Source organism: Bos grunniens, chromosome 16, assembly GCF_055505025.1.
Source record: "Bos grunniens cultivar Pamir isolate PY7600 chromosome 16, Bosgru_T2T1.0, whole genome shotgun sequence".
NCBI classification, from domain to species: Eukaryota; Metazoa; Chordata; class Mammalia; order Artiodactyla; family Bovidae; genus Bos; species Bos grunniens.
The window spans coordinates 28,653,471-28,672,724 of NC_141180.1; the positions used below are offsets into that span (position 1 = coordinate 28,653,471).

Genomic DNA, 19,254 nt, shown 5'->3' on the forward strand with positions numbered 1-19,254 from the left:
CTCTCCAGCAATAAGACTGGAAGACGCCTTTTTAACCCCCCTTGCGTTTCTACTAGAAGAAAGCTCAAAGTACCATAAATGTATAGACCATGCCGAGAAGTTACAGAGTGCAGGACTGCCAGGAACTGAGGGGCGTGTGCCCCAGTAGCTGTCAACCTGGCCACACATTAGAATCCCCTGCAGAGCTTTCAAAACAAAAAATGACCAATGCCAGGTGCTATATTGCTGAATCAGTGTGGTAAAATCTCCGATACAGCCAGGGTTGAGAACCACTGGGCTTATCTGAGGAGCGTGAATGGCCCGAACACACGTGCCACAGCTCCTCTCTCCCTGGTCTCAAAACAGACATCACAGAACAATTAAAGAGCCCTTCTCACCCAGCCCCAAATGACCTCTCATGTCTTCACTTTACAAAGCCTCCAACAGCCACTGCCAATCAATCAGCATTGGCATTCAAAGAGAAAGCCAATTTGCCTCCCCAAAACTAACCCAACCCCCTACACTGAACAGATGAGGGAAAACTTGGCCCAGAAAGGAGTGATTTGGCTAAGATCCTTGCCATCGGTGTTGCAATACCAGGGCCTTCTCAAGGGCCAGGTCACACCTGATTCAAATCCACAGAGCTCTACTCAAAAGCCACACTCCCCTCCTTTGTTAATCAGACCTTGCCCCAAAAGGTCCAACTTAAGCATCACGATATTAGTCAGAAGTTGGAGTAGGGCTGTCCCATCTGCAGGATCTGTGGACAGCCGCACAGGTTTGCACTGCATTACCACGTGGATGGTATGCAGTATGCAGCCGGCATGGCTGTCCTCGGTGGCCCTGCCGTGTGCTCTCCCACCCATGCTGGCAGGCTCCAACAGGCGCAACCTAATAGTAGTGATAACAGTAATAACATCTAACATTTGTTGGGCACTTACCATGGGCCAAGTTCCATGCTCTGCACTTGACATGTATTAACTCAGTTAACCCTCCAAAGGCTCCATTGGCAATGGGAAAATAGGCAAAGTACATCATCTGGGATCAAGGAGCCAGGAAACAGAACTGGGCTTCCAACCTAGCAAGGCTGTAGTGCCCCGAACGACTCCTCCGAGTGGGCGGTGAGGGGCTGGGACCAAGCTCGGTGGGTGCCTCCAGTCCCTCTGCTGGATCTGGTTTGAACTTGACTCCACCCCTACTTTTACCCACCAGTAGCCTCTGGCACAGCCTAGCACTTTCCTGGCTTTTGTGACGGAGTCTATTTCTGTTAGTCTTTTTCTGCCAGGCCCAGAAAACGCACTTGCAGAGAGGGACTGGAGGAGAGGGCAGGGCAGAAACGCACTGTGGTTCAGCACAAGCTCTCCATCAGGCAGGGCATGGCCTCCATCTGCCCTGCTATGAAACCCCTCTCTGTACCAGAGCTGCCACTTCCTGGTGGGGACAAGGCGGTGGGGCAGAGGGGAGGTCCCCTCCTGGCTACAGGAAGGCCCGGGCATCCCAGGAGCCTCTCCCGACACCTGTGCACAAGGTTATTGGGCAGCTGCTATGTGCATCACTCAACCTGGGCTCCTGGGGAATCCAGGTGTAGTGGGGCTGCAGGTGAAAACCATTGGGCCTGTGACTATATGAGTTTAAAAGTATCAACGGGCCCTCTCACCAAAAACCTGCATTTCCTCCCAAACACCCTACCCCCTCGCTCATCTGCTCTGAACAAACGACTCAAGCTTTTTCAACTCAAACCCCATCGGGGGGGGGCGGGAGGCAGAACCTGCCATGCCCCCTGACTTCCCACCTATGCCCAAGGAAAAAGAACCTGGTGCTAATGAAGAATCAAGTGGGAATATATATGATTAACTTTATAAGAGGACGCTGATGTGCTCAGTCATGGCCGACTTTTTGCAACCCCTGGACTGTAGCCCACCAGGCTCCTCTGTCCATGGAATTTTCCAGGCAAGAATACTGGAGTGGGTTTCCACTTCCTTCTCCTATTATAAGAGAACAGGTTCATAATTTTATAATATAAAAGAATGCCCTATAAGCTTAAAAATAACTTAGGGGTTTGATCTTGACCCAATGTTAGAAGTTGTTGAAATATCGAAGTCATAGCACACCACCAGGGAAGTGTCACTGTATAGAGAGACTGAGGGGATGTATCCTGATACCAGCTGGTGGATGGAGAACCCACATCTGAGCCACAACTGTGTGGTGCCTTAAAGCCCAGTTACCAAAAAATATGCAGATATGAACACCTGCACTCTACCTCCCCAACAAACTGAATCCACAAGAAAATTATCCCAAGATTAATCTCTAAGAAGCAAGAATAGCAGCAACTGAAAACCTTGGCCTTTCCTTCTTGAAAATGGCAGGACTTCTAGTCCCTAGCATGTCCTAAGGGGGAGCCTTTGACATTGTCAGAGCATCAGCCATGCTTCTGAATCAGAGTCCCTGGGAAACGCTGGCTGACTGCTTGTTTGCATTTCTGAGTTTCCGGCTTTGGAAATCTTTGACTGTTTTCTTAATGGGTTAGCAGGCACTAGCAGTTAATTCGGAGAAGGCAATGGCACCCCACTGCAGCACTCTTGCCTGGAAACTCCCATGGACGGAGGAGCCTGGTGGGCTGCAGTCCATGGGGTTGCTAAGAGTCAGACACGACTGAGCGACTTCACTTTCATTTTTCACTTTCATGCATTGGAGAAGGAAATGGCAACCCACTCCAGTGTTCTTGCCTGGAGAATCCCAGGGACTGGGGAGCCTGGTGGGCTGCCATCTATGGGGTCGCACAGAGTCGGACACGACTGAATCGAATTAGCAGCAGCAGCAGTTAATTGCACCTAAACAAGAGAATCTAAGATTGCATGTCTTGCTCCATCTGGAGGACCTTTGCAGGCCACCGGTGGGGCTGGGCCAGGCCAAGTCAGGCCTGGGTAATCAATTGCTCTAGCTCTGGACTAGCATCTGATTTCAAGCTATTTAATTAACTTGTGAGCCTCAGTGTTCTCACCTGTGAAGTTGGTGTAACAACACTTTCCTTGTGGGCTCAGAAATGCCAGCTGATTGTGTTTTGGAGCCTGGAAAGCACTGGCCTCATGGCCTGTGTTCCCCAGGATTTGAATAGATTTAAGTTCAACCAGAGATAGGAAGGGCTTCCCTGATAGCTTAGATGGTAAAGAATCTGCCTGCAGTGCAGGAGACTTGGGTTCCATCCCTGGGTCAGGAAGATCCCCTGCAAAAGAGTTGGACACGAGTTAGTGACTAAACAACAGCAGGCAGACTCGCTCCTGACGGTTTAGCCACGGAAGCCCCTGTGGCTCATGTGGGATCTCCAAGAGCCTGAAGAAGTGATGTGAGGGACCTCTCTAGTGGTCTAGTAGTTAAGACCTCGCATTTCCAATGCAGGAGGCGTAGGCTCAATCCCTGGTTGGGGACCTAAGATCCCATATGCCACAGGGCACAGCCAAAAAAAAAAAAAAAAAAATAGGTGAGGTGAGCTGGGCACAGGGCCAGGTGAGTCAGAACCTTTCTCTGAGCATCTCTTTTGCTCGGAAAGAAGCTGAGTCAGTGAGCAGCATCTGCAGAGGCAGAGAGACCCCCCCAGAGTGGCTGAGAAATTCCAGGCTCAGGTGTTCGTCTTGCTGCTGGCCCAGGTGTAGACAGAGGAGCCAAGTCTAATGCCACAGGGCCACGGCGCGGGAAGAGAAGTGCACACACCACCCTGGCAAACACCTGGCCCAGCTGCCGTGCCCCCGACCAGCTCTGAGCTGCCTAATTGCTTTCCCTGGGACAGGCCAGCGGGGCTGAAGTCACATCCAAACGGACCCCACGCCTGCCCAGGAGCACCAGCTTCCTTCCTTGTTAGGAGGCAGATGTTTCTGGGGGTGGCATGGAGCCTGTGATAAGGAGGACCCGGGCCAGGGAGGGGAGAAGGCCGACTCTGTCAGCTGTCACCACGGGGACCAGCGCTGTGGTGACAGAAGAGGAAGCTCTCTGCAAGGCAGGGGAATCTGAGGGCTGTCTGCAAACCGAGGGTCAGAGAGCGCATCTTGGGATGGTGAATCATTCACAGGGCCCCTCCATCTCCTCACGCATGTTTAAGAAATACAAATTCACTTTAGTGACAGCCTGAACCAGCAGAATTGATCAAAACTAAGCCGTGGCGGGTGCGGGGGCTGGGGTGGGGGGGGCGGTACTTCCCTGGAGGCTCAGACAGTAAAGAATCTTCCTGCAATGCGAGAGCCCTGGGTTCAATCCCTGAGTTGGGAAGATCCCCTGGAAGAGGGCATGGACACCCACTCCAGTATTCTTGCCTGGAGAATCCCCATGGACAGAGGAGCCTGGCGGGCTACAGTTCACGGAGTCACAAAGAGTTACACACGACTGAGCAGCTAAGCATGCACACACACAAGCCATCGGGGAGAGGAGTCGAGGAAAGACCAGGTTTTGGAGCCAGATCTTTGGGTTTGAATCCAGAGCCGGCACTCAGCTGTGTGACCCTAAGCCAGTCCCCCAGTCCCTCTGAACCTGTTTCTCCCTCTGTAAAATGGAAATCAGACTGCCTACCTCACAGGGCTGTTGCAAAGATGGACTCAGAAGTGGGTAAAAGCATCTGGCATATGGCAGAGCTCGACTTTCCTCATCTGTAACATGGGCCTCTGGGAACCTGTGTCCACCTTTCGGGTGAGGACACAGTCCATTCACAGCCAGGTGTCATGAAGCACCAGGCAGCCAGTCCTGATGGGGAGGCAAGTGGAGTGACCGCTGCTGTTTGCTCTGAGGGTCTCCACAGCAGCGTCTGAGTGACAATGATAAGGACCCACCTCTGTGAGCACTCTCATGGCCAGCCCTGTGCTGGGCTCACACCTGCCCCCTCCCATCGAATCTAAAGGAAGCAATCATGCCGGGCTGCAGTGCTTCCAAAGCTCCTGGTTTTTCATGAAAGCCAAAAATGTCATGTGATACACCCCAATTCTTTAATATCAGCATCTATTTTTCTTTTAAGTTTAGTGTCCTTGGTGTGTGCTCAATTGTGTCCAACTGTTTGCAACCCCATGAACTGCAGCCCACCAGCCTCCTCTGTCCATGGGATTTTATAGGCAAGAATACTGGAGTGGGTTGCCATTTCCTCCTCCGGGGAATCTTCTCAACCCAGGGAGCAGACCGAGTCTCTCACATCTCCTGCATTGGCAGACAGGTTCTTTACCACTAGCACCACCTGGGTATCCTTTGAAAGTGAAAAGTGAAAGTCGCTCAGTAGTGTCTGACTCTTTGTGACCCCATGGACTATACAGTCCATGGAATTCTCCAGGCCAGAATACTGGAGTGGGTAGCCTTTCCCTTCTCCAGGGGATCTTCACAAACCAGGGATCGAACCCAGGTCTCCCACATTGCAGACAGATTCTTTTACCAGCTGAGCCACAAGGGAAGCCCAAGAATACTGGAGTGGGTAGCCTATCCCTTCTTCAGCAGATTTTCCTGACCCAGGAACTGAACCAGGGTTTCCTATTGAGCTATGAGGGTATCCTTTTGGGGGAAAAAAATTCCATGACTCCAATATATCTCCAGACCACTGGCTCCACCACCTCCCATCTGGACTCTCTGTAGACTGGTCCAGTGTTGATGGTCCTTGTCTTTCCCCCTGGCCAGAGAGTCCTGGGCCTACCTGGTCATAGATCCCCATTTCATTGGCCCATATCCTCCTTCACCAGAGGGCCTTCCTGCCCATCTCTCCCTGGGCCACCAGGCAGCGGGGGGACCACTCATTTCTGACCCCAAGAAGTGTCCCCAGGGCTTGGGGTGTTTGGGGGAGTAGCAGGGGAGCTACCCTCAGAAGCCTGGAATCAGCACAGGAATCCTGAGGCCCTAGAAGCCAAATATGGCTGGCAGGACTTGGGGTCAGAGCACCTGCAGCCTGAGCGCCCAGCCAGACCACTAGACCATTTCTCATGGGCTTGGCCGAGCTCATGGGACTCGGAGATGGCGAGGGTGTGGGGCAGTGCTCCACCTGCAGGTGAAGGTGCTGATGAGCCTCACAGAAGGGTCACTCCTTGCTCTCCCGGAAATCCTAGCAGGATGCACAGTCATCAAAGTGGACACAGCCGTAACCCAGAGGCCCAGGGGTATGGAGAGGGGTCAGGCTGAGGATTGAGGCCAAAGACCGGCTTCTGGGGTTGGTGGGGTGGGGTGTATGGGCAGTGATGGAGGCTGGGAGAGGAAAGTACTATATGACTTGCTGACTTTCACTGAGGGCCTGCCATGGAGGCGCTTCACATACACTCACTATGTCATTCAACAAACACTGGGTGACCACTGTCTATGTGCCAGGCTAGGGCTAAGGGCTGAGGATGCAGACATAAACAATGCGATAACACAAATCATTCTAACATCAGATCAGATCAGTCGCTCAGTCGTGTCCGACTCTTTGCGACCCCATGAATTGCAGCACGCCAGGCCTCCCTGTCCATCACCAACTCCCGGAGTTCAGTCAGACTCACGTCCATCGAGTCAGTGATGCCATCCATCCATCTCATCCTCTGTCGTCCCCTTCTCCTCCTGCCCCCAATCCCTCTCAGCATCAGAGTCTTTTCCAATGAATCAACTCTTCGCATGAGGTGGCCAAAGTACTGGAGTTTCAGCTTCAGCATCATTCCTTCCAAAGAAATCCCAGGGCTGATCTCCTTCAGAATGGACTGGTTGGATCTCCTTGCAGTCCAAGGGACTCTCAAAAGTCTTATCCAACACCACAGTTCAAAAGCATCAATTCTTTGGCACTCAGCCTTCTTCACAGTCCAACTTTCACATCCATACATGACCACAGGAAAAACCATAGCCTTGACTAGACGAACCTTTGTTGGCAAAGTAATGCCCAAAATCATATGAAGTGTGTGTTACTGTCTCAACCTTACAGATGAGGAAACCGGGGCCCCAAGGGGCCACATAAACAGCCCAAGGAGACGTAGTCAGCAATGGAACAAGACTAAGAATTGGGGTCCAGCAGACTATTGCCCTACACCATTTTCCAAGCAGATATGAATCTGATAAAACCATGAGCCTTTAGAACAATTATAGTCCTAGAGGGAGGCAGAGAAGGGGTGTCACAATTAAAGGAGTTCATCTAAAAGCAGGGAGAGGCTCACTTCCCCAAGTGGGTGGAAACTTCTTAGGATACTCTGCCTTGTGCCAAGGCTCCAGCTAAACATACTGATGGGCTTGAATGGGGTGTCAGTCCACAGTGAGCATGGTGGCCGCCAGCCCTGGATACAGATACCCCCAGGAATCATGTTTCAGGATGCATGAGGAATGGCCATGACCAGCATCAGTTTTCTCCTTGACATTTCCTGTAGCATCTTAAGTTGCAAGAAGGCCCCCAAAACGAACCTTACCAAAGCACTCTTTATTTTGAAAGAAATTAAACAGATACTGTATAGCTCAGTTGGTAAAGAATCTACCTGCAGTGCAGGAGACCCGGGTTCGATTCCTGGGTTGGCAGGATCCCCTGGAGAAGGAAATGGCAACCCACTCCAGTATTCTTGCCTGGAAAATTCCATGGACAGAGGATTCTGGCAGGCTATAGTCCTCAGGATCACAAGAGTCGAACACAAATTAGCAACTAAACCACCACTCTTAAATGTCTTTGCCGTTCCTATTGGCCTTGGGGCAAGAAATATGGCTGCTCACCACTGGGGCAAGAAACTTCCAGGAGGCAATCGCAAGGCATTTTGAGGAGGTGGCGGGGTGGGGAGCGGTGTGGAAAGGTGCATTATTCAATGAGGATGATCTCAAAGGAGGTATCAGCTCCAAATGCCACACCCAAGCCAGAGGTTCATGGATCTGACTCAGCGGTGGTCCCCCATCCCAGCAAGCAAATGGGTGGGCCAACGCAATAATCACTATCCATGGGGCTCACGGAAGCAGGCTGAGCAGAGAGGTCCTGAGGCCTGAAGGAGAGATGGGAGGGTCAGTGAAGGGAAGAGGCAGATCCATTGGGGGTCCTCAGACCACACAGCTATCCATCACTTTCCAAGTATCCAATGCCCCCAGCTTTGCCTCCAAGAACTGCACAGACACAAACGTGCACTGTCCCTACATGGACACGTGGATAGGAACCCTCCTCCTGCACATGGCCTCTGCTCAAAGAGCCCCTTCACTTTCCACAGAATTCACCGTTAAGGCCCACCTACCCATACAGAAGTTGGCCAGGAAAGCAGGTTGGAAAAAAGGATTAACTGTGGGAATACATGCAGAGGCCAGCAGCCAGCTGGTGAAAGCAAAAGAGAGGAGAGAAGCCCTCTTGTCTTCTGAGATGGCCCACACCCTACGGAGTATGCAGAATAAACCTGCTTTCACTCCACTTCGGCTCGCTAGTGAATTTAAGCCAAGGCCCCTCACTTGGTGGCCCACCCCAGGGACTCGCCTGAGACCTGGGATATGACCATCCTCTCGCATCCCCTTTTCCTACAACAGTAGTATCATGGTCATTTCCTGGAGCAGAACACAGGAGACAGGTGTTTCAGGAAACTCGGAGTGGCCTGCCCTGTTGTAGTGATCAATTCTTTGAAGTTCTAGCAAGTCTAACTTCCGCTTTTAGGGTTTCAGGAAAAGGGTACTTCTGGTTCTCAGAGATGTCAAATCAGGAAGGTGGGAGGGAAGAAAAAAAAAAAGGTGGGGTGGGAGACACCAGTTGCAGGTTAGACTCTAATAAGGACTTCTTTCCCAAATGTGAGCACTCCTCAGCATGACAATAGGCTAGCAAAGAAGAAAAAGAACATTCTGGTACATGTTTTTTTTTTAAAGCATACAGCAGTTGTCATTGGATCACAGTACATTTGCCTTCCTCGGACCTCTTCTGAGCACCTTCCTCCAAAGTAAAATTGTGAAATACTTGCCTAGCACATACCTGGGAAATGAGTGTAGAGCGGGGTGGAGCCTTGTCAACTCAACAGGTGCCCTGCTGTCTGGGAAAGTTCTTGGGATGTGGGGAGGAGGGGCTGGCAGGAAGCGTGGCTGGAGGAGGGTGTCCTCCAAGGCTGGGGACAGGGGACTCGTGGGGCTGGAGACACTGTGAGCATAGCTTACATCCTTGCTGGGCAGCAGCATCACAAATGAGGGGGAAGGGAAGTATTTGATTTTTTTTTAAGCAGAAAGTAGTTGTCAGGGGTGAGAGCAGAGCTCTGGGATTTCTCAGGGTGCCTCATGGGTTAGTGTATTTGAAGGGACACTTGGGGGGAAAGGGCTATCAGCTCTTAGCTCAGGGCCTCCAAAGGCCCGCTTGGCTCTGGGGTTGGGGTGTTGGGGGTGGCCCACTCGGGCTCCTGCCATCATTCTAGCAGCTGCACAGTTAGTGATTCGATGCCATTTAGACCACACTGTGTGGTCCTAGCAGCCCGGGCTCAGGAGGCCTGACCATTGCACCTACTATTTCATAGGAGCTGTGACCGAGGGCTTGGGGAAAGCATCTCCATCCAATGCAGCGGCCGTTATCAGGCCATAAAACATCAGTATTTCACATTATAATACAGTGTTTAAAAAAAGAGAATTCAGCATTTGGCTTGAAAAGTGCTGACAGGGGCTCCCCCATTACTGCCCAAGGGCAGGGAGTTTTAACTGGAGTCAGCTGTCTGAGCAGGGCTGGCCCAAGGACGGGAGGGACCCAGGGTGGAAGGATGGGGGCGCTGGCAGCAGCCACGCCATGTGCTCACTGGCCTCTGGTGGGTGGAGGCCAGGGACGGTGCTGAACACAGGACAGCCCCTATGACAAAGAATTGTCTAGTCTCAAATGTCATTTAATACTGCCAAGGTTATCTAGACAAATGGTGCTGATGAACGTATTTGCAGGGCAGGAATAGAAACACGGATATAGAGAAAACAGACGTGTGGACACAGCAGGGGAAGGAGAGGCTGGGACAAATCGACAGTAGCGTTGCCACATCGGAGAAGGCAATGGCACCCACTCCAGGACCCTCGCCTGGAAAATCCCATGGACGGAGGAGCCTGGTGGGCTCCAGTCCATGGGGTCTCTAAGAGTCGGGCACAACTGAGCGACTTCACTTTCACTTTTCACTTTCATGCATTGGAGAATGAAATGGCAACCCACTCGTGTTTTTGCCTAGAGAATTCCAGGGACGGGGGAGCCTGGTGGGCTGCCGTCTATGGGGTCGCACAGAGTCGGATATATACTGCTGCAGCTGCCACTGTTTAGTCGCTAAGTCATGTCTGACTCTTTGTGACCCCACGCCCTGTAGCCCATCAGGCTCCTCTGTCCATGGGATTTCCCAGATAAGAATAGGGGGTGTGGGTTGCCATTTCCTTCTCCAGGGGATCTTCCTGACTTAGAGATCATATCACCGTCTCCTGCGTGGCAGGCAAGGTTTTTGTTTTGTTTTCACCACTGAGCCACCTGGGAAGCCCCATATATACACTATGCTATGCTAAGTCGCTTCAGTCGTGTCCGACTCTGTGCGACCCCATAGACGGCAGCCTACCAGGTTCCTCTGTCCATGGATTTTCCAGGCAAGAGTACTGGAGCGGGGTGCCATCTTGTGTAAAATAGAAAGCTAGTGGGAAGCTGCTACAGGGATCTCAGCTTGGTGCTCTGTGATGACCTAGAGGGGTGGATCTCGGGGTGGGAGGGAGGCTCACGAGGGAGGGAATATATATATACTTACAGCTGATTCTTGTTGATATATGGCAGAAACCAGTCCAACATTATAAAGTGATTATCCCTCAATTAAAAATAAAGAAAAAAATGTTAAAATACTGCCAAGGTTGAGAGTTCCTGAGACCATGTGTACATTTAAAGAACTACAAGCATCTTAAGGTGGCCTCGAGGGGGTGGGGCTGGCAGAAGGTCAGTCAGAAAGGGAGACCTGCTCCCTCCCTCCTCACCTCCCGCCCTTCCTGCCTTCTTTTAACCAACGTGTACAGAGCTCCTTCCGTTTCAGGCAGCTGAGCTCACAGAGCTTCAAGAACTGATTTCCAACCCACGTCCAGTGGCATCATGTGGGCAACTGAAATTGGCCACAGTGGGCATATTTACATCACAGAGATGGGCAAACACGTGCTATAAACCAAAGCGCTTTTTAAAAATATGAGAGCTGCTTGTTACACATTTACCAGCACGACACTAACTTGGGCCCTTACTAGGAACCAGGGATACCCAGGGAGCAGACGGGGCTCAGCTCCTGTCCTTGTGGAGTTGATATCTAGTGGGAAGTCAGACACTCTTCAAACAATTCAGTTCAGTTCAGTAGCTCAGTCATGTCCAACTCTTTGCAACCCCATGAATTGCAGCACGCCAGGCCTCCCCGTCCATCACCAACTCCTGGAGTTTACCCAAACTCACGTCCATTGAGTCGGTGATGCCATCCAGCCATCTCATCCTCTGTTGTCCCCTTCTTCTCCTGCCCCCAATCCCTCCCAGCATCAGGGTCTTTTCCAATGAGTCAACTCTTTGCATAAGGTGGCCAAAGTATTGGAGTTTCAGCTTCAGCATCAGTCCTTCCAATGAACACCCAGGACTGATCTCCTTTAGGATGGACTGGTTGTATTTCCTTCAAACAATTACATAACTGTTAGTGAACTTCAGCTCTGAGAAGTGTAGGCTCAGTGTCTGGGATAATGAGAGCTTGTGTGAGCATAAGTGTGGGCCGGGGGCCATGGAGGGGGTGTGTGTTTCAGGGGGTGACTGGCCTCGGCTAGGTGACCTGGAAGAGGTAACATTTAAATAGGGCCCTGACGGCTTTGTAGGAGTTCAGGCAGATTAGACAACAACAGATCACCGTTAGGGCAGAGAGGGCAGCAGGCACAGCCAGTTAGGGATGAGGGCTAGGAGAGGCAGGAGGACTGAGGAAGTATTCCTAAAAAGCCCAGGGAGGGGTGAGAGACCGAGGAGAAGCTGATCAAGTTGGCAAGGCGGACCACACAGAGCGCTGTTACGTAAGGAACTTGGGTTTTATCCAGGCAGCTGGTGAAGGGTGTTGAGCAGAAGACATCCCTGGGTAGATTCAAATTAAAAACAAAATTATGTTGTTCCCTCCTTTCCTATAGCTTTGGGGTTTACCGCCGCTAATGGCATTAAGCATCACCATGAACCAGGCCTGGGCAATAAAGAGATGGATAGGTTTGCCTGCTGACTTAGGGATTTCCTTTGGGCAGGGCAGGTGAACAGACCCATGCACGTGGCGCCAGCAGAACATGAAGAGTTCTGGGTGGACAGTGCCCATCGCAGGAGGGATGTCCACTTGGGCAGTGAGGAGGAAGGCGGACTCTGAAGGACCTCCCTCTACAAAACCCCTAAATCTGAAACAAAACATACTTTGTAACACATCACCGGCCTCATCAACAGTAAGGAAAATTCCCAAGGCACTTCCATCCGAAAACAAAAGGCTGTGATCTAATACCAGGACCAGAGCAGTGAGTGATAACCAAATGCAAACACTGGGGCTTGTCCTAAGGACAGATGCTGACATCAGGACCAGTGACAGGGGAGAAAGCCTCGTTGCTGTTCAGTCGCTAAGTCGCGTCCAGTGCTTTGTGACCCCATGAACTGCAGCACGCCAAGCTCCTCTGTCCTCCACTAACTCCTGGAATTTGCTCAAATTTATGTCCATGGAGTCAGTGATGCTATCTAACCATCTCGTCCTCTGAGGCCCCCTTCTTTCTTGGGTTGTGGCAAAATGAAACATCAGAACATGCAACTCTTATCCTCCTAGGGCCTCTGACAGGGAGTGAAGTGGTCCCTGCTCCCAGGTGTCATCCCCACTCCCTATCTCATCCCCACCCCAGCAGAAGCAATGTCTATCCTCTCTGGAGGAAAACATTGCTATTTAGAAGCCGGAGATTCCCATAAGATCAAATATGAGTTCATGCATGAGAGTCAGCAGAAAGATTAATAAACAGCAATCTGGACCCTCTAAGCCCTTTCAGACACAGTAATTATCCACACCAAATACACGGTAATGTGCAGGCAATATTTAAGATTAAATATTTTAGGGTATTTAAGGAAATCTAAAAAATCATAGACCTGAACAAACAACATGAGACTATATGGGAAGACCAGGGAAAGTTAAAAGAGAACCAAATAGAAATTTTAGAAATTAAAAAATATATACAGTTGGTAACATTTAAAAAAAAAAGGATGGACTAAACAGCAAACTAAATAGCTGAAGAGAGACTATTAAAAATGGAAAACAAGTCTAAGGAAATTACCCAAATGCAATACAGAGAAAGAAGTTGATGAAACCCATAAAGGAGAAATCTGGTCTGTAGCAATAGCCACCAGCCACATACAGCCATGTAAACTTATATTTGAATCAATTAAAATTAAATTTATAAGTCAGTTCCCCAGTTGCACTAGCCACATTTTAAGTGCTCATAGCCACATGTGGTTAACAGCTGTCATACTGGACAATGTATATTGCAGGCAGACCTCAAAGCTGTGATGGACTGGGTTCCAGACCATCACAGTAAAGTGAATACCACAATAAAGCAAGTCACATGAATTTTTTGGTTTCCCAGTGCATATAAAAGTTATGCTTACATTGTACTGTTTCCTATTAACTGTGCAATACCATTCTATCTAAAAAACAGTGTACATACCTTAATTTATAAATACTTTATTGCTAAAAAATGCTAACCATCATCTGAGCCTTCAGCAAGTGGTAATCTTTTTGCAATAGTAACATCAAGGATCACTGAGCACAGATCACCATAACAAATGTAATAATGAAAATGTTCGAAATATCAAGGGAATTGCCAAAATTTGACAGAGATATGAAGTGATAAAATGTTGGAAAAATGGTGCCAATAGACTTGCTTGACAAAGGATTGCCACAATCCTTCAATTTGTAAAAAATGTAATATTTGTAAAGTGTAATAAGGCAAGATATGCCTATATGCAACATTTCCATCATCAGAGAAAGTTCTGTTGGACAGACTAGGTTGTAAGATAGGGAAGAAAGTCCAATCCCAGAAGGAGAGCAAACAGAATGGAGAAGAGAAAGAAGTAATGGTTGAGGGATTTCCTTAGAGGTCCAGTGGTTAAGACTTCACCTTCCAATACCAGTAGTGTAGGTTCAATCCCTTGTCGGGGAACTAAGATCCCACATGCCTTGCAGCCAAAAAAAAAAAAAACAGAAGCAATATTATAACAAATTCAATAAAGACTTTAAAAATGGTCTTTAAAAAAGAACTGTAATAGTCTGTAAAAAGACTCTAAAAATGGTCTTTTTTACAATAAAAAAAATCATAAAAAATAATGGTTGAGAATATTAAAAAACGAACCCACTGATGCAGGAAACACAATTTATATAAATCAGGATGGATGAAAAGAAATCCACATCTAGCCACATCATAGTGAAACTGAACAAAAAAGACAAAGAGAAAATCTGAAGAGTAGCTAACAAAAGAACAAACTGGAGCTGACTTCTCTTTAGCAAAAAGGAGACAGATAGTCGAGTAATGTCTTCCAAGTGCAAAGGAAAAAATTGTCAACCTAAAACTGCGTACCCAGCAGAACTCTTTAGTAACAAGGGTGACATATAGACTTTTTTCATATAAACAAAAGTCATAAGAGCTTACCAACAAAAAACTCTTTATGGAGGAACTTTTAAAACATGCTCTTCATAAATATGAATATACCTCTTCCTAGAAGTGAGGTCTGAGACATAAGAAGGAATGATGAACAAAGAAACTGGTAAGCATGTAGGTAAATTATTTTAAGCAAGTATTACCAATACAAATTAATCATGATGACAGCGTCTAAAGTGTGTGTGTGTGTGTGCTCGGTCATGTCCGATTCTTTGAGAGCCCATGGACTGTAGCCTGCCAGGCACATTTGTCCATGGGATTTTCCAGGCAAGAATTCTGGAGTAGGGTGCCACTCCCTTCTCCAAGGGATCTTCCTGACCCAGGGATTGAACCCAAGCCTCTTGGTCTCCTGCACTGGCAGGCAGATTCTTTACCACTAGTGCCACCTGGGAAACCCATAATGTCTAAATTAGAGTTGTTGTTGTTTGTTTGTTTTTAAGAATGGAATTAAAATATTGGACATGGTAGTGTACATCAGGAAGAATGATCAGAATTAATATATTTTTAATAACTCTTACTATTTAGGAGAAGGCATTAAGATATTGATCAATCCTAGGCTTTATTAAGTTAAATATACACAGTATTTTAGAAGGTTCTAGAACATCCATATACATCAGAATCTCCTGGAGGCCTGTTAAAACACGGATCACTGGCTCCCACCCTCAGAATTTCTGTTCCAGGAGATCTGGGGTGGGTTTCTAGAATTTTCGTTTCTAACAAATTCCCAGGTGTTGCGGCCACTACTGGCCCAGGCACCACACTTCAAGAACAACTGAACCCAAAACAGTAGTTTTGGAAATAGGGTGCTTAACTTCCAAACCAACAGAGGGGTGTAAAATGAAATGAGAAAACACAACTTTTCCATCCAGACCAGCTTTGCCCAGTAAAAAATATAATGTCAACCACATTAACATTATGTGGTTTTAGATTTTTCTGGTTCAGTTCAGTTCAGTCACTCAGTCGTGTCCGACTCTTTGCGACCCCATGAATCGCAGCACGCCTGGCCTCCCTGTCCATCACCAACTCCCGGAGTTCACTCAGACTCACGTCCATCGAGTTGGTGATGCCATCCAGCCATCTCATCCTCTGTCGTCCCCTTCTCCTTCTGCCCCCAAACCCTCCCAGCAGCAGAGTCTTTTCCAATGAGTTAACTCTTCGCATGAGGTGGCCAAAGTATTGGAGTTTCAGCTTTAGCATCAGTCCTTCCAAAGAACACCCAGGGCTGATCTCCTTTAGGATGGACTGGTTGGATCTCCTTGCAGTCCAAGGGACTCTCAAGAGTCTTCTCCAACACCACAGTTCAAAAGCATCAATTCTTCAGCACTCAGCTTTCTTCACAGTCCAACTCTCACATCCATACATGACCACTGAAAAAACCACAGCCTTGACTAGACCGACCTTTGTTGGCAAAGTAATGGCTCTGCTTTTCAATATGCTATCTAGGTTGGTCATAACTTTTCTTCCAAGGAGTAAGCGTCTTTTAATTTCATGGCTGCAGTCACCATCTGCAGTGATTTTGGAGCCCAAAAAAATAAAGTCTGACACTGTTTCCACTGTTTCCCCATCTATTTCCCATGAACTGATGGGACCAGATGCCATGATCTTAGTTTTCTGAATGTTGAGCTTTAAGCCAACTTTTTCACTCTCCTCTTTCACTTTCATCAAGAGGCTTTTTAGTTCCTCTTCACTTTCTGCCATAAGGTAGATACGTTAAAAAGGTAAAAAGAAACTGGTGAAATGAGTCTTAGTAATGTATTTTATTTAACTCAATATACCCCAAATATTATCATTTCAATATGTGATCAATTTTTAAAAGTATTAATGAGACACTTTATTTATTTATTTTTTTGGTACAAAGTCTTCAAAATTCAGGGTGTATTTTACACTATCAGCACTTCTCAATGTGGACTGACCACCCTGCAGGTACCCAACGGCCACACATGGTTTGTGGCTACAGCCCTGGACAGAGCGGGTCTAGACTGTAAGGGACGAGAGCCTGCAGAGGACAGAGGCCACACAGTCACTGAGTGCCCACAATATGCCAGACTACAGGGTGAGCACTTTGTCCACATCAAACATCATCTCCTTCCGTCCCCACATAGGCCTGTGAGATTAGCGTTAGTATCACCCCAGATGGGAATAGCAAGGCTGAGAAAACTTAAAACATTTCCCCAGGATCGTGTGGCTGGCAAGTAGCAGAGCTGGGCTTCAAAGCCAGGTCTCTCATAGTCGATTGCCAACGTCGGAACCTCAGGGTTTCTATAAAGGATTTTCTGTAACAGTTCAGTTCAGTTCAGTTCAGTTGCTCAGTCGTGTCCAACTCTTTGTGACCCCATGAACCGCAGCACGCCAGGCCTCCCTGTCCATCACCAACTCCCAGAGTCCACCCAAACCCATGTCCATTGAGTCAATGATGCCATCCAACCATCTCATCCTCTGTTGTCTCCTCCTTCTGCCCTCAATCTTTCCCAGCATCAGGGTCTTTTCCAATGAGTCTGCTCTTCGCATCAGGTGGCCAAAGTATTGGAGTTTCAGCCTCAACATCAGTCCTTCCAATGAACACCCAGGCCAGATAGTAAATATCTTAGCCTTTTGGGACCAATCTGTCACAACCATTCAGCTCTGCTCTGGTAACAAGACAGCATGCATGTGTGCTCAATCATGTCCAACTCTTTGCAACCCGGTGGACTGTAGCCCACCCAGGCTCCTCTGTTCATGGGATTATCCAGGCAAGAATACTAGAATGAGTTGCCATTTCCTCCTCCAGGGGATCTTCCCAACCCAGGGATTGAACCTGTGTCTCCTGCGTCGGCAGGTGGATTCTTTACCATTGAGCCACCTGGGAAGCCCCAATAGGACAGCCTTAGACAATGTGTAAACAAATGAGCGTGGCTCTGTCCCAATAGCATTTCATGTAGGGAAGCAGGTAGAGGGCAGGGTCTGGCCTTTGGGCTGTAGTCTGCAACCCCTGTGCTAGGCTAACACAACTGGGCCTCTGGAGGCCCAGGTTCAGGGAGACCTCAACGACTAATTGCTGATGTTCTGTGGTGTGTGCATGTATCAGGAGTGTTTGGAAGGATGAGACCCTCTCTTTCCAGAACCACCATGGCCCTCCCAATGTTCAGAAGGATCCAGAATGGCTATGTTTTGGTGGGACCTCCTCAGACTCTGCCAGGGGCTTAGCCAGCCCCTCTAACTCTGTAGCCTCTGCTGAGCTCCTGGCTATAAACATGAGTTATTCCCACTCTCAGGGCTGAGACAGAGGGGAAATAAAGGCCAGGATTGATGGAATCCCAGACATAAAATCTGGCACCATAATGCCTACATTTTGGAAATTGCCTTTAATTAATGGTTTATGGCCACAAAGGTTCCCTCCCCCCAACCCTTCATCCTTCTGTAGCATCTTCTCCCTGGTGATCAATCCTGGGGATGGGAACAGGGAGGGGGTGAAAGAGGAGGGCTAGTGAATAGCTGGTTTTTCAGAAACCAAAATGTGTGGTTTTGCTTATATGAACCCAGCTTGGCCTCTGGCATTCCTCGAGCCTGGACTCCATAAATAATGTGAATTGAAAAGCCAGCTCCCTGCACAGGCCTGAGGCCTGTTAGCTACAGACTCACCCACACGCACGCACAAAAACACATCAAGCTCAGGAAAACACACACTCACAAGTGTGTATACACACACACACACACACATACACACACACCGGAAATTTGCTTTTTTATTTTTTTGGTCCACTTATCAGTCTCTCCTTCTTCCTGTTTATCTTGCTGTCTTTGTGTTCCGTGGCACTATTTCTTCCCTGAAGTTCTGCTTTTTGAGTCTCTCTTCCGTTCTCTCTCCTGTCTTTCCCCTTCCCATGCCCTTTGATCTCCCCTACTTGGGGACATGTAGCCAAGCTACACAAACACACCCCCAGCTGCCCACCTCAGCAGAGAATCCACAAATCCTCCCCTCCCATCACAGACACCCCTGCCCCTCCCACCTGGACCAGGCTTGACTCTAACCAGGACAATGAACTTCTGCCCAGGTGCAAGAAGTTCAATTAGGTTCCCTCCCTAAGCACCTGAGCTGAACTCAAACCACATTTCATCCCAGGAATACAAGGGGACGGAGGCAACTCTGCCAAATTCTAGGTATAGCCAAAAATATTGCCCAAGCCCCAGGGTAGAGGCCCTTTATTACCAATAATAGCCACCTTGACTGAGTGTCTACTATGGCTTCATATTCAGAATATATAATAGTCATGTTAACCTAAGAGGTAGATATTCTTATTATTCTCATTTTATAGGTGGGAAAACTGAGGCTTCAAGAAGTAAAGGAATTTGCTTAAAACCAAAGTCTGTTCAACTCCAAAGCCTAGTCTCTTCCCACATGCTCAGTCACTTCAGTCTTGTCTGACTTATTGCGACCCTGTGGATTGCAGCCCTCCAGGCTCCTCAGTCCATGGGATTTTCTAGGCAAGAATACTGGAGTGGGTTGTCATGCCCTCCTCCAGGGGACCTTCTTGACCCAGGGATTGAACCCACGTCTCCTGTGTCTCCTGCGTTGCAGGTGGATTCTTTACCCTGAGCCACTGGGGAAGCCCCAGTCTCTTCCCACAGGGCTGGTCCAAATAGACAACATGGGTTGTGTCTTGGGATCTGGGATTACCAGATTCAGCCACATATGGTCTCTCATCTCCCCAGAAACAT

At 48.6% G+C, this 19,254-nt stretch overlaps 1 protein-coding gene across 1 annotated transcript in view; it reads left to right on the plus strand.

Annotated features, from left to right (window-relative positions):
• Positions 1 to 19,254, plus strand: part of KAZN (kazrin, periplakin interacting protein) — a 1,338,251-nt gene that overhangs the window by 1,288,109 nt on the left and 30,888 nt on the right. The gene's annotated exons all lie outside the window — the stretch shown is intronic.